Source organism: Chrysochloris asiatica, unplaced genomic scaffold (assembly GCF_000296735.1).
Source record: "Chrysochloris asiatica unplaced genomic scaffold, ChrAsi1.0 scaffold00007, whole genome shotgun sequence".
In the NCBI taxonomy this organism is placed as follows: Eukaryota; Metazoa; Chordata; class Mammalia; order Afrosoricida; family Chrysochloridae; genus Chrysochloris; species Chrysochloris asiatica.
Window position 1 is genome coordinate 36,764,801 of NW_006408525.1, and position 21,969 is coordinate 36,786,769.

The 21,969-nt window shown below is 42.3% G+C and overlaps 1 protein-coding gene across 2 annotated transcripts in view; it reads left to right on the forward strand.

The window, feature by feature from the left end:
- The first annotated feature begins 431 nt into the window (after window positions 1-431).
- HELZ (helicase with zinc finger) overlaps window positions 432-21,969 on the forward strand; it is a 248,474-nt gene continuing 226,936 nt past the window's right edge. For both annotated transcript variants that reach the window (XM_006833595.1, XM_006833594.1), the window contains exons 1-3: window positions 432-467; window positions 1,758-1,813; window positions 7,128-7,184. The gene's annotated coding sequence lies outside the window, so the exon portion shown is untranslated. The remainder of the gene's footprint in view (window positions 468-1,757; window positions 1,814-7,127; window positions 7,185-21,969) is intronic.

The following is a 21,969-nucleotide window of genomic DNA, read 5'->3' on the forward strand; positions in this document are numbered from 1 at the left end:
CCAGACACAGAAATGCGCATAAATAAATCAATGAGCCGCTCTCTGCAGCCAGCGGCGGGGAAACCTCGGGCTGATTAAATGCAGACGTGGGGCGTTTGCCAGGGCTGGAGGGCGGCGCGACCCAAGGCACCGTGGTGCAGGCACGGGGTGGGGGGAAGGGAGGCCAGGGGCAGGAAAAAAAGAAAAAGGAAAATCCCCAGAGCCACCTTTTTAAAGATGGGGGTGAGTTCTCCCTGCAGAGCGCCGGGACGCGGGGAGGGGCTGAGCTGCGGACGCCGGGTCCCGCCCGACACCGGGGGCAACTTTCCGGCGAGGGAGGTGCGGCCGGCCGGAGGGGGCGGCGCCGGCGGCAGGAGGCGGGAGTCGGGGGCTGGGGTGGGGAGTCACTTTAAAGGCTCTTTCTTACCCATAATGCTTTGTGGGGACGTTGACAAGTGGATCCAAGATGGCGTAGAAAGTAATGACAGGTAAGTCCTGACTTCCCCCTTCTCTGCTGACGGGACCGCTCCGTCAGCTACCGGCGCCCTCCTGGGGGGCCCCTGAGCCTCCTCCGATTCCCCCAGGGCCCGGGAGGGGCGGCCTGGGGGCGGGCTGGGAGCCGGGGCGGCCCGCGGCAGGGCCTGGGGAGCGGGGCTCTTCGAGGCGAGGCCCGGACGCTGGGGCTGTTTACAGCTTCTTCCCCTCCTCGGTCCCCTTTCCCTCCGCTGGGGGCCGCAGCGCCTTCGGCCCGGCCCGAGGAGGGGGCCTTGCAAAGCCGGCCCAGGAGCCCTCGGGAGGTGTTCCCAGCCCGGGGCACTCCGGCAGGGGGAGTCGAGCCTTCCTGCACGCTCCCCTCCTCCGGGTCCCGGCTGGGGGTGGGGAGCGTGCGGGCCTCCGGAACCCCGCGCGATTTCCCCTCAGGGCTCGGGCTTCCACTGGGGTGGGCTGGGGCGGGGCGGGGGCTGGGGGGGTGGGTGTCGGGAAAAGTGGGTCAGGGGTGCGCCCCCTCGCTTCCTCCCCCGCTGAGGGATGTTTGCCCCGAGAGTCACCCCCTCTCCTTACCCCCTCCTCAGAAATTCTCATTGGCCTGTAAGCACATCAACAAAAATAAAAAACAGACTCCCATCCTGGAAATTCCTTTAAGAGTCCCCTTTTCAAGGGTTAAGAGACTGCACGTCCTATGTAGGCAATTTTGATTCTTCTCCCCCAAATAATTTTGCTCCTTCTCCCCCCTCCCTTTTGCTGAGTATCCTTAAGGCAGGGCTGGAAGCCAGGGTCTTATCATTCTTCTCGGATTGGGAGCCTCAGGTTTTGTTTGGAACTCAAACATTGCTCTTCCTTCTCTCTCACTACTTAACGCCTTTCAAGCAAATCATTAATATAATCAAAAAGTACAACTCCTCCTGGAGCGGGGACAAGAAGGAGAGAGTTGTCTTGGCCAGTTGGTTCCTAATTTTGCCCTGTCTTAAGCTTGTATTAATGAGGTTTGTTTCTTCTTTTTTTTTTGAAAGTAAGGGTGCTGAGGACTTCTTTGGTAATGTTTCTGATTTTGAAGAACATTTTGTGATTTGTTCTTATATAGCTCACTAAAAGGAAAAATGTTTTAAATTTTAAAACAGAGGAAACAGGCGCTTGTGCACAGCTGCCTGCTGGACCATGTTGGTAACTCTTCCTTGGGAAATTTAGATGCCCTTTCCTTTCAGGCTGATAAAATGTTTGCTACTGATAATGTCTGTTATTGCTTGCTGTAAAGACAAATTTTGCTTTTTTTGTCTCAGGGATTGGATGAAGTACTTGATCACTGATAAACTACAGTGCTGGTGAGATGTGTAAGGTGAGGCTGCAGTTTAAAAGGATTTACCTTTATTCCTTTTTTATTTTAATCAACTCCTAAGGGTGAAGCTGAAACTTTACATATCATTTGATGGGCCAACTTTATTTTCCAAAAATATCAGTCAAGTCAAATGGGTATATAGGCAGGGCTAGATTCAGAAGGGAAAAATGTCTAATTAAAGTATCAAACTTTTCAGTGGCTCCAATATCTTCAGACTTAGTGGAACTTATTCAAAGCCAGTTGTTGGTGTGGACCTACTCTTGATCAGTATCTTCCATGGGGTGGGGGGGTGGGGGGGTGATTATAGCTTGCCTGCTTAAATATCCTTGTGTAACTTTAATTGATGTCTTAATTTTATTTGTGGCCTAGTGCCCATAGCTTGTGTTTACATTGAATATTACTGATGTGAATGCTGGTTTTGTGTATCTGTAGTTTGTGAGGCCCTTATAAAGTTCAGTCTTTCAGTGGGAGAGATTATTTTATGCAGACCAGTTGCCCTGACTGATTTTTTGAAAAATGGAATATGTCTCTCTTACAATTATTTTGAGGACTCCTGATGTAGCACTGCAGGATAAGCACTGGACTGTGTATCACAAGGTTGGCAGTTCAAACCCACCAGCTGCTTCTCAGAAGCCCTATATAGAGTGAATCAGAACTGATTCAATGGTGTTTCACAACAACAATTAATTAATATGAAATGAAACACAATAGCACTGACTTCTGTTTATCTTATTAGGAAGAAGGCTGATTTGTCATTATTTTTAGCCACTCCTGGTGTTCCAATACTTTAAGGAACTCTAGGTGATACTTTTATAAAAAACAAATTCCTAATCCTTTGGATTTAAAGGACATTATTGATCAGTGTTACTGAGCAGCATTCTGTGCTGCAGAAAGAGAAGCAGTGTGCTAAGCTTATATTTTGTTTTTGCTTTACTTTAATAAGGTTTGCATTATTTATTTAGAAAATGTAAGTAATTATAGGTTGGTTGGTTGGTTGGTTTTTCTTTTTAGCTTGTCTGGGCAACCTCTGAATTTTGAAATCTTGTCACAAACTTCAGATCTTTCAAAACATCTGTTTAGGGAAAATAAGTTGTCCGTTATTATTATTTTTTTAGATTTAGCCATATAATTGACATTTTGCCTTAAAAAAACCTGGGAGAGAAAGGTAGACTCAAACTGAGATACTTTTTGAAGTGCACACACTACATTTGCTGATGTTTGAATCTCAGTAGTGCTTGTGTGTATTACATACAATTTTTATATTTATTGGTGACAGAGTAAATAATGGATTTAAAACTTTCTATTTTTCAGTTTGTCATTGAGATATATTTACACCTTAGAAACACCCAATTTTAACCTTCTGTTTTTTAAAAACTTGTAATTTTCTTTGTTGTTGTTAAGTAAGGAACCATAAGTGATCTGCTTTTTGGTTAGGAGAGAACCTCAGAAGTTCACAGATAAAAATAGAATGAAAAGAAAACAGAACTTTGTGAAGCCCTCCTATATCTAGTGCTACTATTACTACCATAATGGAAATGGATTCTCTCACAGTTCCTGATGCAAGGAGTCTGAATTCATTCAGGGCACCAGCTCTAGGGGGAAGGTTTTCTCTGTTAGCTCTGGGGGAAATTCTCTTCTCTTTATATCTCTAGTTGTCTTGCTGTCAGTCTTCTTCTGAGTCTGTAAGGTTTTCAACACAGGAACCTCGTGTCCAAAGAACTTTCTGCTCCCGATGTTTCCTTCTTAGAGGTATTCAGGGCCCTCTGTCTCTGTTAGATTTTTTCCCTCCTTTTATCTCTTGTAAGATAAAAGGTGTTACTGGCCAGACCCCAGGGTAACTCCCTAACATCAGATCAGGGCTGTGAACGGAGTAAGGGTGTTGCTTCCCACCCCAGTCCCCTTACAACTAATTGGCTGATCAAATCAGATCACTGCCTGGGGAATGATGACATCAGTACATAACTGCCAAACCACTGAAAATCATGGCTCCCCAAATGGACATACGAGGGGCCTTCAAAAAGTTTGTGGAAAAATGCCATTATCTCTTATTTTCATGATCTTTTTGAAGTGGCTTTGTATTTGGGGGGGCACAATTAAATCCTTGACAATTATGGAGGTGTCCATTGCAATTCAGTTCATTCCAATGGAACGTTTCCATGTTGCTAATCCTGTGTGGCGAGTGCTGTTTGGCCTGGAACATGTCAACACATTTTCTATAGTTTTCATACAGGTAGACTGTGTGAAGTGTTAGTATTCATTTACAAGTGAAGGTAATATCTGGCTACCAGACAGCTTGCTACACAAAGAATTCTATATTGGAGATGCCATAGGATTGAAGGTGGTAGAGGAGTAGATGTCTGTGTCTTTGAGCTGAATAAAGACATAGCTTTTTTAGACTGTCCTTTTGGCTAGGAAGCTAGGACACTATTTTTAGGTAAGGCCTGGGTTTTGGGGAGTCAGTAGGGACATGTCTGTCAGCTGGTAAACTTCATTTCTGCAATTGTTTAGCAAGAAGTTTCCTTTCTAATGACATAAATATCCAGTCTATATTGTTTCAAAGTCTGTCACCATTTATGGACTGCCCACTGTTTCGCTGGAGAGGGGAGGGATGCCAGAATAGCAGGAGAAGCCATCCCTACTTGCAAAGGGCTTTGTCTGATTTAAAATACGCAGCTTATCCATGAAAGACTATTTCATAGGGGCCTGCAAGTAAGTAGACCAGACCTTATAAATGCATTCTGTTCTCTGATCAAGAAGTAGACTTGGCATTAATATTGAATGCAGATTAGTCTATAATTGTCTGTCAGACTACATTCAAGATCCAAATATGGGTCTAGCACAAGAAACAAGGTCCTTTGCCTGTTGTTTCAAGTGGTTAGAAGGTTTTGGGTAAGGTTTATTAGCAGCAGTTCCCCAAACGTGGAGAAGGAACTGCTTTTAAAAATTTATAAGCATGTTATCATGTTAGTTTTATAAACTTAGGTTAATGTGCATACAAGTATAATTGGATTTTTAAGTAATAATTTGAAATGTTTCTAGAAGAGTAGTATGACAAGTATGTGGAGTGTAGCCACTCCAGCTTCGAATTCATTTAAGCCGATGGCTGCAGCCAAAATTACCTCTGTAGCTCTGACTTGAAGTACAAGGCATAGTGGTCTGTCACTTTTAGAATGACTAGGAGAATGCTTTTGAGTAATTTGATACAGTTAATATTCCGCCTGCAAAAAGATTATAACTATAATCTGAAGCATATGTACAAGGGGTCTTCACAAATTTTGTGGAAAAGGGGAATTAAAAATAATGGAAAATTTCTGCAAGCTTTTTGAAGTCCCTGTGTGTGTGTATATTATGTGTACACATACTATATGTTGTTGTTGTTAAGTGCCATCGAATTGGTTCCGACCCATAGTGACCCTGTATAGGGTTTCCGAGGCTGTAAATCTTTACGGGAGCAGAAAGCTTCATCTTTCGCCCGCAGAACGGCAGGTGGTTTTGAACTGCTGATCTTAAGGTTTGCAGCCCGGATCGGGCTGTGAACCTCAGGGTCAGTAGTTCGAAACCACCAGCCGTTCTGCGGGCGAAAGATGAAGCTTTCTGCTCCCGTAAAGATTTACAGCCTCAGCCTCGGAAACCCTGTACAGGGTCGCTATGAGTCGGAACTGACTCCACAGCACATAACAACAACAACGCTACCAGAGCTCCTTATACATACTATATATATCTGTGTTATTTAGTGCCATGGAGTTGCTTCCAACTCATAGCAACCTTGTGTAGAGTTTCTGAGGAGTGGTGGTTGGGTTTGAACCACTGACTTTGTTGTTAGAAGTCCAGTGCTTATCATACAGCATCACTTAAGAACTCCATATGAGGGTGTTTTAAAAATTAGGTAAAAAAAATCCAGTTATCTTTAATTCCATGTGTCCACCTACTGTTCGAAGGCTTTCATGTATATATAGCTATCACAGTTTTCAGCATAATACCCAGTAGTCATGTTGACTTGTCTATTCTTGTAAATTTTATTGTTTCATTATATCAGTTTCTTCAAGTAAGAGCAGGATTTTGTCTGGGAAAGTCAGAGTTTATACATCCATCTCACTTTAGAATAAATAAAGTGGTTCATCACAGGATACATGGCATATTTTTTTGACTGAAACATTTTGAAGTGTTAATATTTGGAGTTTTGTAATTTCCTTGCCGTATTTTGGTTGTCTTCAGCACTCTGAATTTGCCCATTTTACATGTGGAAATTCCCCTTGTAATACAAATATCCTTAAAGATGAGCTTCCTATCAATAGGCAATATTTATAACTAATAGTTTTTTAAAAAACATCTCATTTTTATTCATAACTGAAGCATGCTTGTGGTAGTCAGTTTGAGCTGCAACTAAGTATGTAAAGTGAAAAAAAGTTAAAAAACAAACAAATAAAACCACCTTTATTCTCCTACTTCTATGTTTAGGCCTGTTTCCTTAAGTGGATCACGTTGGGTATCATTTAACCTTCGGAAGCTCTCTCTTCCCGAGGTATGCTGGCAGTAGGGCAACTTCAGAGGGGGATATCTGGGGAGACCTGGTAATTGCACCAGAGTTTAGCTGTTCTGCAGGGTCTATTCTGCTCCTGTTACCTGTGATGATACTAATTTTGCTAATCTTAAAACTACCATCAGTTTAAGATCATTGTAATAGAAGTGTTAGTGAAATCCCTAAACAGTTTCATTGTCAGTATTATAAAGTTTTGATTTGTTGATCTGTTAGAAAGTTTTTGTGAATTGAATTCAAGAACTCTCAGGGTTAGGAACAGTGGCAGTAATGAGTTACTATTTGTTAAATTTTATAATATGAAGCCATATATATTTATTGTGGACTTTGTTAGGTATTATATCTTTTAATTCTTACAGCAAGTCACAGATAATTGCTGTTGGTTCTGTTTTGCAAATGAGGAAATTTAGGTTTAAATGTGAGGAAAGTAATCTAATGTCTGTAGGCTGGTAAGTAGTGGGGCTGGTGGTCTTTTCATTGCAAACAGCACCAGCTTTCTCTGCCATCTGTGTCTAAGATGTTTTATTTTCCAGTTGAGGAGACAGACCTAGAGAAGTTCAGTGACTTGCCCAAGGTCACACAGCTAAGTAGTAGCAATCTTAAACCAAATCTCTGTATTCTCGGTCCAGTGCTGGTTATGTGCTACTTTTTATTGAAGTTCTGCACACTCTAGGACCATATGCTATTAATACTGGATACAGATGCTTCAGAGATGATATACCAGCAAATGTTTTCTACCATATATTTTAAAAACTTGCTTTTCTTTTTTTTTTTTAGAAATTATAAAGAGCTCTGATGGGCTATTTGGGTGATCCCCAGTGCAGTGAACTGCAGGTGAGTATGGTTTGTTGTTGTTGTTAAGTGCCTTTGAGTTGGTTCTGACCCATAGGGACCCTGTGTAGGGTTTCTGAGGAGTGGCTGGTGGGCTTGAACCACCTACATTGCGGTTCAAATGGACTGCAGTGCAGTGCATTAACCCACAACACCATACCAGGAGTCTAGTTTAGAAGAGCCCTATTTAGAGAATAGGAATTTTGCAATACCTGAGAAAGAGTAGGGAGCAACATCTGGCCAGAGGAGGGTAGTGTGGGACTGGATGGGGTGATGTTGGGAATGAAACAGTGTATAACCTGAAGTTGTGGGTCCTGACTGAAGTGACTGCTTCTGGGGCAGACCAGCGGCGAGTGTACCCTGAAGAGATTGCCGGCTGCTTTGTCAGAGGACTTGTTTGCAGAGAAGTGAGGATTGGTTAATAATCCACTTTGCTCAGGATGCTCAGGGTTCAACCTGTTTGCATATGCTAGGAACCTAAGAAGTCCTTCAGTTTTGGTGTTAGCATTCTTGAACTGCAGTCAGCCCCTGCTCTGATGAACTTGGGTTGTTGTCTTCCGTGGATGTATTGTTATTCATGATTTTAAATCTGCACTTCTGAGGATGAGGATCTATAGTGAGAACATTTCCACAGAAACAAAAGTTTGACTTTTTAATCGATTGGCTGTATTACTAATTTGTTGTTCTTGTTGTTAAGTGGGTTCTGACTCATAAAGACCCTATATAAGGTTTTCATGGAACAGCTGGTAGGTTTGAACTGCTGATCTGCAGCACCACACCAGGAATTTGTATTACTAATGGTTGGTTGTGTGCCACCGAGTCGGTTCTGACTCATAGCGACCGTGTATAGGGTTTTTGAGGAGCAGCTGGTGTGTTTGAACTGCTGATCCTGCAGTGCCACACCAGGAGTCCTTGCATACTTAATAAGAGTTTGCAATTAACCTGGGACTTGGCTATATGCTGATTGTTAACGTAATACGTGGCGGAAGGAAATTCTTTGTTTCTTGAGGATATGTGTGCTTTAGATGATGCCTTTCCCATAGGTTTGATGATCAGAAGTCCAAATGAGGTGATTTATTGGTCCCTGGAGAGGTGGGGCTTGGGTACATATAGATCATTGTTGAAGAGCCTGTGAGTTCTCAGTCAAGGCCAAAGTAAGCAGTAGACAGTAGCTCTCTTCTTGACAAGATATCCAGCTTGTGCCCTGAGACTCCTCTGTTCCCTAAGTATGGTGGAACTTTCTTTTTTAAATTAGGAAGTAATTTAAGAATTAATATTAAGTAAACTGCTCAATGTTAGGGTTACTACCCTGAAAGATTTGGTTTTCTTTTGGCATTTTATTTAAAAAAAACACACGCACTCCCCCTCTCCCTTCCACACACACACACTAGGGGCGCTTCAAAAAGTTTGTGGGAAAATGAAATTAAAAGATAGTAGAAATTTTCCATGAACTTTTTGAAGCCCCCACTTGTGTATATTAATTATGGTTCATTATAAGTTGATTATTTTTCTGCTTACTTTATCATGGTATTGTTGTTGATTTTAAGTGCTGTATAGGGTTTCCAAGGCACACAGCTGATGAGATTGAACCACTGACCTTGTGATTCAAACCTACCTTATGGCCAAGTGCTTATCCTACAACACCACACCAGGACTCCCAAGCTTTCATAATGTGAATTTATATGTTTACATTTTGAAAGAATGCAAAACATTTCATCAAGTCATGGTCTCATAATTTGCCTAAGTTTTTTTTGTTTGATATTTATGTTGGTGCTACTTTTTATTTAGCATTGTGGATATTATTATATGTTTTCTGACTAATGATAAATTTCTTACTGGCATTATTAAAGGGCGCGGATGCTTTTATGGCTGTTGATACAGGAATTACAGTATCGATTTTCAAGGAAATTGTACTGGTTTGTGCTCCTGACAGAGATATGTGGATGAACTTATTTCACCGTAAGCTGGGTAGAAATGCATTGTTTTTCTTAAAACTCAAACTCTGCCATCGAATTGATTCTGACGCCTACTGGCCCTGTAAGGACAGAGGAGAACTGCCCCACAGGGTTACCATGCAGACTACCACAGACAGCTGGTGGGTTTGAAGTACCACATGTTGATTAACAGCCAAGTGCTTTAACCTCTGCATCACCAGGACCCTTTGTTTTTCTTGAAAGTCTTTTGCTAATTTAATAGTGTGCATCCATTCCTTATGTATTGACATGGTTAGGTTCCAAAGACCAGGTTGTTAGTAAAATTGGCAGGCTAGGCCAGTTAGGGATGTCTTTACACCAGTGTGTCATTCCCCTCCCCGTGTTCTCATTGTCCTAGGTGTGTGTCAGGATGCACAAGAAGTGATGGGCTCACCATCTTCCTCCGCACACTTTCCTACCCTACAGCTGAGCTTGCAGGTTGTCGGGGATGTGGTGTTGCCAACCCTGGGTGGGGACCCTACTTGTCACCTGCTACCTTCTGTCATTTGTCTTGGGTGGGGATCTGCTCCTCCATCCACCCTAGGCCTGCATGGCCCCCTCCGCTCTCTCCCCGCTGACCTCCCTGGCACCTTTGGGGCCTTCCTTGCTTTTCCCCACTGTTGCCTGGTACCTGCTGTGGCTGGTCTGAGAGGTTGCTGGCGAATGAGAGATGGATCCCGTGACCTGTCAGCCACCATCCCTCTTGTGACCTGCTTGTTCTTGGGGCTTCTGGTGTATCATTGGGGTGGGCCTCGGAAGGCTCTGTGTGGAGCCAGGACACCAGAGGCTCTGCCTGAGACGTTTTTCCAAGTTGTTTTAAATGTGAACTGTCCGCTACTGAGGTAGCTGATAAGAGAGGGAGAGAGGTGTACTTAGTGCACTAGCATTTCTTTGTTTATAATGTTGAGTTTTACTATTTGAGTTCCTTCTGGGGAGTTGTTTCTTCATAATTCTTTGCTATCTCTGCAATAAACTATTGATGTGGGCTTGGGAGGGTAAGGCAAGTATGACCAACTAGGTGTTGTTAAGTGCTGTCAGGTCAGCTCCGACTCATTGTGATCCTGTAAAGGGTTTCAGAGGAGTGGCTGATAAACAGGTAGTAATTCAAGAGATAACCGAACAGGCTCAGTGACTGCGTTTATACGAGTCTGGTCTACATGGTAAGTGATTTTAGTTGGGGGTTGTTAGGTGTCATTGAGTTAATTTCATTGGCAACATTAAATTGAACATCTGTTTATTGAGTATTCCCTGAGTGCCCTAGGTTGAGTTGTGCCCTCTGAATATTCTTTTGATTGCCATGGTGTGCGCTGAGGTGAAGGAGGCTTGACACGTTGAAAGGGCTGGCTACCACAGCCCTCTGAGGCTGCTTGCAGTGGTCACTCTCTAGAACATCTGTAATTCATTCATGACATACCAGTGTGCTATGGTGTCTGTTTTAGAAAGCTCTGTTCTGAGGGATATGAAGACACATAAAACATTGTTCCTACTGATGAGGAACTAATTAACTAGCAGGAAGAGTAATTGTTGTTAGGTGCCATTGAGTTGGTTCCAACTCATAGCAACCCTCTGTAACAACAGAATAAAACACTGCCTGCTCCTGCACCAGCCTCACTGTCTTTCCTGTTGTGATTGTTGTTGTTAGGTGTCATTGAGTCATTGTGACCCATAGCGACCCTGCATACAGCAGAACCAAACAGTGTCTGGTCCTGTGCCAGCCTCACAGTTTTTGTTTGGTTTGCTGCCACTGTATCAGTCCATCTCATTGAGGGCTTTTCTCTTTTCGCTGACGCTCCATTTTACTAAGCATGATGTCCTTCTCCAGAGACTGGGCCTTCCTGGGAACATGTAAGGTGAATAGGTGCACAGAAGATGCAAGGACTAACAGGAACCGGAGAGGTGCTGTTCCTACACTGCCATGCAGGCTTGGGGAACCTATTTCTGCTAAAATTTGTAGCATCATTTGGGGGCTAAACAAAATTAACAACTTAAAAATTAGCCTGCTATATTTGGTCAAACATTTCATTAATGTACCCCTAACATGAGGGCTAGAAGTCCTGGCGTGGCGCTGTTGGTTAATGCACCACACTGCAAAGCCGTGTGAACTGCAAGGTCGGCAGTTCAAGCTCACCAGCTGCTCCTCAAAACCCTACACAGGGTTGCTATGGGTCAGAACCAACTCGATGGCACTTAACAACAACAACGTGATGGCTGGAGTCCTGGTGTGGTGCTGCATGATAAGCACTGTTTGAACTGCAAGGTTAGTGGTTTAAACCCACCAGCTGTTCCTCGGAAACCCTACACAGGGTCGCTGTGAGTTGGAACAGACTCAGTGGCACTTAACAACAACAGTGTGATGGCTGGAACTGTGGTTGCCTTAGTAGGGCCAGATCAAATGATATCGTGTTCCCCATCCCTGCTCTGTAGGTTTTCCAAGGAGTGGCTGTTGGGTTTGAACCAGCAACCTTGTGGTTAGCAGTCTGTGCTGATCCTAGTAGAATGTTTAAATCCGAAATTTAATCCTGGAATTCCTTTAGTGATTTATTTGGGCTGACAGGTGAGGAAGTGAAGGGCCTAGGGAGTGAGAGGAGTCAGGGAGGTCTCCCAGTCAGCTGAAGCAGGGCCTGAAGTCTTAAAAGCATAAGACTAATACCTCCTGAGTCTTCAGTCCAGTTGCCTCTTTCCTGTCTCACCTTGAGGAGCAGTGTTTTCCTCGCACCAAGTTAGCAGTGCTCAGTATAGAGATGCAAGTGGCTTAGTATGTGTTGGTGGGAGCAAGAGTGTTTATTTTTAAATAAGAAAAAGTATTATTATGGAAACGTTCAGCTACAGATGTGAAGAAGAAGAGTGTAATCAATTTCCAGATGCCTGTTATCCAATAAATACTCCCCATTGTTTCATCACTTCCCTCCCTCCCCTGCAATTATTTTGAAGCAAATGGGATAAAGTTGTGTGTGTGTGTGTGTGTAAGTAAGGAGAGTTGTTTAGTGTGGTCTGTTCCTAGCTTTCTGAGTGGGGTCTAGAGTAAAGAGAAGTAGGATTAACTGCCAGAATTCCTGTGCTGCCTCAGACTTTGTGTCTTTGGACAAATCACTTAAGCCTTCCGAGGTTTGTTTTGTTTGTGAGATGAAGATACTACTATCAGTTCGCAGAATCACATGAGCTAAGGTATGGAAAGCTTTCTGTAAACTCTAAACTGTAAAGTCTAAGTGATTATGCAACAAATAATAGCTGGTATGTCAGGCAGTTGGGCTTCACCAGAGAACAAAACAGACAAATCCTAGGTCTCATGGAACTTTTAGATTCTAGAATCTACATCTAAACGATAATTGTGTTGTTAAGTGTCATCAAGTCAGTTCTGACACATAGAGACCCTGTATAGTAGTGTCTCTGGGTTTGAACCGCTGACCTTGCAGTTAACGGTCCAGTGCTTCTCCTAAGCGTCACAGCAAGACTCCTGATCTAAAGGATAGGAGTAGTTATTACTTCTATAATGATTGTAATGGGTCAGGGACTGTTCTAAGTGCTTTACATACTGACTTACCTACCAGTTGTTGTAGAGTGAACTCTGACTCATGCTTCCATGTGTGTTAATGTATGTCACAGTAGAACTCTGTTCCACAGAGTTTTCAATGGCTGATTTTTTTTTTTTGGGGTGGGGATAAGGGAGTAGATCACCAGGCCTTTCTTCTGAGGTGCCTTTGGATTGACTGGACCTCCAACCTTTCTGTTAGTAGCTGAGCACATTACTGATTTTACCACTCAGGATCTCCATTACATATTTAAACTCATTTAATCCTTGCAAGTGGGTTAACGCGCCAGACTGCAAAGCCATTTGAACTGCAATGTCGGCGGTTCAAGCTCACCAGCTGCTCCTTGGAAATCCTCTGCAGGGTCGCTGTGGGTCAGAACTGACTCGATGGCACTTCACAACAATAACAATCCTTGCATCAGACTCCTGGTGTGGCTCTGTAGGATCAACACTGGACTGCAAACCACAGAGTTGGTGGTTTAAGCCCACCATGGCATTGAGTCTGACTCATAGTGAGCGTATAAGGCAGGGTAGACCAGCTCCCTAAGGTTCCAAGACTGACTTGTTAGGAGAGCCGACAGCCTCATCTTTTTTCCAAGGAGTGCATGATGGGTTTGAACAGCTGACCTTGCTGTTAGTAGCCCAATGCTTGATCCACTAAGCCACCAGGACTCCTTTTGTGGTAGACACTGTTATTATCCCCAATTTACAGCTGAGGAGATGGAGGCACAGAGAGTTTACCCAAATTGCCTCAGGTTGTACTGTCAGGAGTCAAACTCAGACAGATCTGGCTTCAAGGCTATCCTCATCATCACTAAAGTACAGCCAGAATGCTCTTTGGAAGCCAGCATAGTGAGACTTCATCTCTCGTGCTTTGGACATATTATCAGGAGGGACCAGTACCCAAAGAAGGACATCATGCTTGGTAAATTGGGTCACTGACAAAGGGGAAGACCCCCCCCAGGGAGATGGGTTGATACAGTGGTAGCAACAATAGGCTCAAACATAACAATTGTGAGGATGGGCAGTGCTTTTTTTCTGTTGTGCATAGGGTCCCACCTAACAACAACAACAATTAAAAAAAGTAGTCCCAGATTTACATTATTCCTAAAAAAGTAAGGGTTCTCAAAACAAAATAAAACAAAGACAAATGAAAAATGCCAGCCGCTCCTATGTAGATGGAAGCAAATCAGGATTCTGTAATAGACAAAATATTTCTCCTCCTAACTTTTAATAGGCTTCACCCCGCTCATGGCTTTCTTAGAAACCAGTTGTCTTTCAAGGGAGGAAGCCATCGTTCTGCTGGCACCTGAGTGGATACAGTCCTAGAATGGCTTCCTTTTTGCTTCTGTTCCTTCCCTTCCCCTTCCTTTCTCCTGGGGAGTCCCTTCTGTGACCCCTCATCCACTCTGTTTGCTCTTCCTTTGTCTGCTAGATGTGTCCTCTCAGCCTGGATTCTGAGGGATTCCGTCCTGCCCTCCCCTGCTCTCTTCCTAGATTGTTGCCAACCACACTGAACCTTGCCCTGTGCTGTGGCTTTTCTGTGTTGATTTAGCAGGCTGAAGATTAGGACCAATTTCCCGCCTCCACTCTGGTTCCGCCCTGAGAGCCCAAAGTCCTTTTGCATGGGTGGGAAGTGTTGGGGAATGAGCCTGTCCTTCAGTTTGCCTCTGGATACAGGCATTCCTGTTTATAAGGGGCTATTATGGCCCACATGCCTGCTTAAAAGTTGATCTTCTTAAGTGTTTTGTGTAGGATAATGGAAATTTAGACTAGAAATGTTTTTCAAGATTGAAATTCAGTTAGAAGTAAACAGTGAGGAGTGCTCTTTTATGCCTCAGCATTTCCAGCTCTTTCTCTCATAGAGAAAGCCATTTGGTCAGATGTGTCTGTAGCCTGTGTTTAGACTTAACAACGTGTGCTCTTCACCAGGTGTCACTTTGTCCTACTGTGTGGCTTTCATGTTGCTGTGATGCTGGAAGCTTTGCCACCTGTATTTTAAATACGAGCAGGGCCACCCATGGTGGACAGGTTTCAGTGGCGCTTCTAGACTAAGATAGACTAGGAAGAAGGAGAGTCGGACTACTTATGCACGTTTAGCCACTGAAAACCTTATGAAGAGCAGTGGAACATGGTCAGATATAGTACCAGAGATGAAAACATTATGAATAGCACCAGGACATTATCAGATAACAGTGCTGGAAGATGAGCTCCTCATCTTGGAAGGCACTCAAAATATGGCTGGGGAGGAGCTGCCTCCTCAAAGTAGAGTTGTCTATGATGATGCGAACGGAGTAAATCTTCCTGGGCCTTCATTTGCTGATGGGGTACAATTCAAAATGAGCAACCTGACCATTCATTTGGAATTGATCCATATTTATCCCCATTCCAAAGGAGGTGACTCAACGGAATGCAGAAGTAATCGAGCAATATCTTTAATATCACACGAGTAAAATTTTGCTGAAGATAATTCAAAAACATTTGTAACACTACATAGACAGGGAACTTTCAGAAATTCAAACTGGATTCAGAAGAGGACATGGAACTCGAGATATCGTTGCCTGATATCAGATGGGTCTTAACTGAAAGCAGAGCATACCAGAAAAATATTTACTTGTGCTTCATTGATTATGCAAATGTTTTCAACTGTTGATCATGACAAACTATTGATAACATTATGAAGAATTGGTATTCCAGATTACTTAGTTGTGCTTCTGAGGAACCTGTATGTAGACTGAGAGGCAGTCGTTTGAACAGAAGGGCACACTGAATGTTTTAAAATCAGGAAAGGTGTGCTCCAGGATTCTATCCTTTCACTGCACTTACTCAGTCTGTATGCTGAGCAGACAATCCGAGAAGCTAGATTATGTGAAGAAGAATTTGGCACTAGGATTGGAGGAAGACTCAATAATCTGTGATATGCAGATGTTAAGAACTCTGCTGGAAGCAGAGGACTTCAGATACTTAAGATGAAGATGAAAGACTATAGTCTTCAGTATGGATTACACCTCACCACTGAACCAGTAAACAACATCATGATATATGGAGAAAAAAATTGAAGTTGTCAAAGACTTCATTTTACTTGGATCCACATGCATGGAAGCAGCAGCCAAGAAATCAAATGACGTATTGCATTAGGCAGATACGCTTTACAAGACCTCTTTAAAGTATTCAAGAGCAAAGATAGCAATTTGAGAATTAAGGTGTGCTGACCCAAGCCATGGTATTTTTAATCATATTTATGTGAAAGTTGGGCTGTCAATAAGGAAGACTGTAGGATGCATTGATGCATTCGAGTTCTGGTGTTGGAAAAGAATATTAAAAACACAATAGACTGCCAGACAGCAAACCAATCTGTGTTGGAAGAAGTACAACCAGAATGCTCCTTAGAAGGCAGAATGGTGAAATTTAGTCTCTCATACTTCAGACAGGTTAATCAGGAGGGACCAGTCCCTTGAGAAGGACATCATATTTGGTAAATCGGAGCGGAGGGTCAGTGAGAAAGGGGAAGACTCTCAGTGAGATGGATTGGCAGAGTGGCAGCAGCATAGGTTCAAGTGTGACAGTTATGGGTGAAGTACTGGGCTGGGCAGTCCTTTGTTCTGTTGGGCATAGGGTTGCTATGAGTCAGAGTCTGCTCTGACTCAGTGGTGCCCAGTGACAACAGCAGTGTCTGCTCGAGGGTATGTGGAGTGCAACTGCACAGGAGGTCTGCTCTAATAGTCTGCCCTTCTGCCCACTGCCATCAAGTGGATTCTGACTTAATAAGAGACCTTATCTAGGGTTTCCGAGGCTAAATCTTTATGGGAGCAGAAAGCCTCATCTTTCTCCCATGGAGTGGCTGGTGGGTTTGAACTTCTGACTTAGCAATTACAGTGCCACAAGGGCCCCTTTCTTTTCTGCCAGTGACCCCTATTGCTTATACTTCTCTTCAGTCTCTAAGTGTGCCTTCCCCTGGGTTACTTAACCCTCTTTCCAGATTCTTTAAGGGACAATTAAAAGGATTTTGAGAAAAGTAGATGAATTAAAATTCATGAACCTTGAGATCTGAATAGCCTGTCCAGTTGATTAAAATGACTATGTTAATGACCCTACCTATTTTTGTTCCTTTTATTTTTTCAAGTTTTTATTGTGAATCGAGTGATCCATTTACAGGGTAGAACATTGGTTTTATACTCATCATTTTATTGCAATGATTACATTCCTCTCTGTGTGTCATCATTCAACAGTATTTGCTTCTATTCCCTCTGGTTCTTTGTTTTTTGTTTTTTTTTTTTTGAGGGGGATGTAAACCAAAACACTCAGGAATATATAATCATTTAAACAACCAAAGGACACATTCTGTAAGCCTGCCTCCTGGCCATCAGAACAACAGCCTTTCTCTTTCCATGAATCTAGAGTCCTCAGCTGCTCCCTCTCTCCATGTCCTCATTTCTGTCTCCATCTCTGGTGTCGCAGCTTCTCTGGATAAGGTCCCACAGTCCGCTCGTGCTCTTCTCCCTTGATGGGAAAGATTATACCAATTTGAAGGAAATTTTAAAAAGCTATAATTTCTCATCATGTGAAGTAAATTACCCATTACCATCGCCCCCTTTTTTTATTTTGGAAAAAATAAATCAAGCAATACATAAAACTGTAATGTTTTAATATTTAACAAAACTGTAGTGTTTGTGGAATAGTTTGAGATTTGAGCTACTTTTTTTAAAATTAAAGAAGACCATTAGTTTAATTTGTATTATGAAAAATTTCAAGCTTGTAGCAAAGTTGAAAGAGTAGTATAATCAACTCCCAGCCTCTGGCATGTTTCCAGTTTTGCCTTCTCTGTCTGTCTGTCTGTCTGTCTTTATTGAACATGAAGTGGCACTTCATCCATTCTCCAACATGTAGTCCCTAAGAATAAGGAAGTATTCCTTGGTAGACATCATCCAGTTTTCACACCTAAGACAAAAATAATTCAGTAATACCATGAAATAGCAAGTTCATATGCATAGTTCCCTGGGGGGAAGGGGGTGGTTATGTGCTGTGGAGTCGGTTCCAACTCATAGCGACCCTGCACAGGGTTTCCGAGACTGTGAGTCTTTACGGGAGCAGAATAGCCACCTCTTTCTCTCGCGGAACAGCTGGTAGTTTCGAACTGCTGACCTTGCTGTTCTCAGCCCAATTCGTAACCACTATACTACCAGAGCTCCTTGCCTATTTCCCTAGTGGTCACCAAAATGCCTTTTGTTCCTTTAAGTTCTTACTGCTCCTTTCACTTCTTTTAATCTAGTCTACCTTGCTCCTTTTTGTTTTTCATTTCAGCAAAACATGTTACTTGTTGAAAAATGAGACAATACAGGTGAAGTAACAACAACAAAAAGTCATTATAATCGCTGTAGGATAAACACTGGACTTCTTACCTCAAGGTTGGTGGTTCAAATCCACCGGCACTCCTTAGAAACCCTGTACGGAACGGACTCAGTGGCACTTAACAATAGCCCAGGAACTTTCTGTTTAACCTGTATTTGCAACTGTAGGTCAGAGCTCTCATCTCTACCCCTCACTGGTTCTCCACTGTTGGCATCTTTTGTTTCCATGGTAATTGTTGGAGCTAAGAAATTAACATTGGTACCTTCCAGTCAACTAAGCTTCAAGCTTTTTTGGAATTCTGTGCTTTTTTCACTGGTGTCCTTTCTCTGTCCCAGGACAGAAAAGAGAAAGGCCATTAGATCCAGGATCTGGTCCAGATCGCACATGGACTGAGTATGATTTCCCCTCCGTGTTCTCCGGTCTGTACCAGATGCTTAGTCTGTCTTTTTGTGTCATGGTTTCTTTAGTTTGAGGCGAGCTGCTTCATGTCCTTCAGTGTGGGTTTTTCTGATGCTTCCCTCATGATTGGTGGTGGTGGTGGTGGTGGTGGTTGCTGTTAAGTGCCATTGAGTTGGTTCTGACCATAGCGACCCTTTATAGGATTTCCTGGGAGTGGCTGATGAGCTTGAACCACTGACCTGGTGGAAAAACCGACTGTGCAGTGTAACTCATTAACCCCCAGTGCACACCAGGAGTTCTTTAGAATAGAATCTGTTGGTAAATTGAAGGTAGTGGTGGTACCCCTTTAAAAAAAAGTGATGTAGTTCTTTTATGTTGATCTATTTTAAAAGCTCAACTGTCTGGATTATGATGTGATTATATGTCCGTACATGTAATTCGGGAAGGAACAGGAAGAAACACAAAGACGAGAAAATGCTTGATAGTAATAGCATTTCCTTGGCAAGCAGCATCCTTTTCTATAAGTTACTGTTTTAGTATAATTTACTTCTTAAATATAATTTTTTAATATCTTTATCGATTAATAAATGCGATAAATGAAGCTTAAACGCTTCAGAAACTAATTTCGAGTTACTGAAACTAAGAAGGCTATATGCAGAATTGCTAGAAATTAGTAAAAAATGGATCAAGACAAGTGGAAGTACGTAAATTTAGCTGGTGATAAAATAAAAAAAAAATAATTGGTTTATATTGTTGTTAAGTGCCATTGAGTCAGTTCCAACAGATAACAGTGGTGCAGTGCTGTAGGATAAGCACTGGTCTGCGGATCTCAAGGTTGGCAGTTCAAACTCACCACCCTTTCCTTGGGAACCTTATATAGGGTCACTTATGAGTCAGAACCAACTTGAAGGTATTTAACGACAGCAGTAGTGTTTCCAAGAGGTGGCTTTGGGTTTGAACTGCCAAACTTGCAATTAGAAGTCCTGTACTTATCCTACAGTGCTACACCAGATTAAAAAAAAAAAAAAAAAAAAAATTACAGTCACTAAAGTAGGTGCTAGAAAGCCTATTAAGAGATTTAAAAATACATTTTAAGCTTATTTTCTATACTGAATTTAGGAGAATTTGCCTCTTTGTGAAAGAGTTACTCAAAATAGAATATGGTTGATGATCTTAGTTTTCTAATTCCCTTCGAATGGGCCCAATGCGTCTTTTTGCCTAATGGTTCCTTTCTACTCCATGACTGTATAAAACCGCTGTGTGTTGCACAATACCTTGCCTGTGGACCCCATGGAACCCTCAGAGATTCCAGTTTTGGATACCAGCAGATACATATAAAGATAATACAACATTTCTGTTTATGACTTAGTCTTCTAATTGGAGCTGAATTTGGTACAGGATTGTTCTTGGAATGCTTGGCATTTAGGTTATTTTAGGTTATCTCTTTAGGAAATTCAATTAAAGTATTTATTGACTGATTTTAATGAATTGAGTTATAAATAGTATACAACATGACTCCTGGTTTTTAGATAATTTTGTTGAGAAGATAAGGCATCTTACATAACAAATTTCATTTCTGATAATAGATTATTTAAGGAGTCAAATGATTCTATAGCAAGTAATGTTGGCTGGGGACAAGAGAGCAGCTTTGAGAAGTAGGTCTTGAAGTGACTGTAAAAGCTGGGCAGACTTTAGTTCTGGAGAGAAATAGCCATTTCAGAGGCTCAGGGGCCTGACGGTACTTGGGCCTTGTGGGGGACATGGCTGTAGCTGGACCGTGGGTGGCCTAGATAGCTGGCTAACGAGCTTGGTCCGTGTGCTCTAGGCATTCTGAAACTATTGCTTTATCTCTAGAGTAATAGTTCTTCCTTTTCCTTCTCCCAGAGGAAGCAGGATGCATTGTTATTAGGCACATTGGTTTTAGGATCACATTTGCATTTCCACAGGGAAGATAATAATGTATCAGAAAGTCTGAACATAAATTAGTGACTTAAAGTGTGAATCTCCATCTAGTAGCTCTTCTCTTTGTGTTTTTGTTCTGCTAGTTGTGAAAGGAGTCCTGGTGTGGCACTGCAGGTCAATGCGCTGGACCGCAAGGTCCGCAGTTCAAGCGCATCACTTGCTCCATGGAAACCCTATACAGGGTCACTGTGAGTTGGAACCGACTCAAGGGCACTTAACAACAACAACAACAAAGTTATGAAAAGAAATTTATGTATTTTATTAAATTTGCCTGTAAGTTTTCCTGTGGCTTTATTGTTTATATAAACTAATAATTAAAGATATCTTAGGGTTGAATGGATTTTAGCACATTGTTGTTGTTGTGTGCTGTCGAGTCAGTTCTGACTCATAGCAACCCTGTATAGGTTTGCAGAGGAGCACCTGGTGGGTATGAACTGCTAGACTTTGTGGTTGCAAGTCCAGTGCTTATCCTACAGAACCATACCAGGGTTCATTTTAGCAGATACTAAGTGGTAGAGGGAATCCTGGTGTGGCACGTTACTGGATAAGCACTGGACTGCTAAACTCAAGGTCGGCAGTTCAAACCCACCAGCTGCTCTTTGGAAATCCTTTAAGGGTTGCTGTGACTCCATTAACTGACTCCATGGCACTTCACACCACCACCACCAAGTAGTGAAGATAAATGTCAAAGTAGACAGTGGTGATGTGTAGTGTGAGCCAGCAGTCTTCTAAAACCTTACAAATGCAGGCTGGTACATTCCGCACAACTCAATTATGAGGTGGAGAATACCTTAACATTCTAATAGAGACACATATAGCAGATACTGATATACAAATAATCATGAATTTAGATTGAAGAAATTATAGTTACTCGTCTTGTGTTCCTACTATTTATTCCAGTCTTTCTGAGCATTATAGCCTGTCTTCAATCCAATAAATGATTTAGGTTTTTGAAATAAGAAAGGACCGTCACTACATTAACAAGAGGAGTTAATGTAACTGACATTTAAATAAAAGTACATTTCAAACTTGATTTGAAGGTGGTCTGGTGGTTATTCTCACTGTCACAGAAGAGATTCATAGTGGAAAGAGAATGATGCATATAAATCACTCACTTTCTTATCATCTGTTACTGAAAATGTCTTAGCCTAGACAAGTCAGCTACCACCTTTGTGTTATACTATTGATTTCATTTTTCTGCCAATATTTACTTTTGGTCCTGGACCAAGTGATTAGCCACAAAGGAATTCTTCAAAAGTATCCTAGATTGTAAACCAGGTGAACTTGATGGCTCTGTTTGTAGGTGCTCTTGGACCTCTATTCTCTTAGAAGTTTTTATTGTGAATTATGTGATAGTTTACATGGGAAAACATTAGCTTTATATTCACCCTATCATATTTCGTTTCATTGCAATGATTACAATCCCCTCTATGCATTATCAAACAACCAAAGGGTACACCCTGCAAGCCCGCCCCCTGGCTGTCAGCACACAGCATCTCTTCCTCCCTGAGTCCCATGTCTCCAGCCGCTCCATCTCTCCATGTCATCATCTCTGCCTCCATTTCTGGCGTCACTG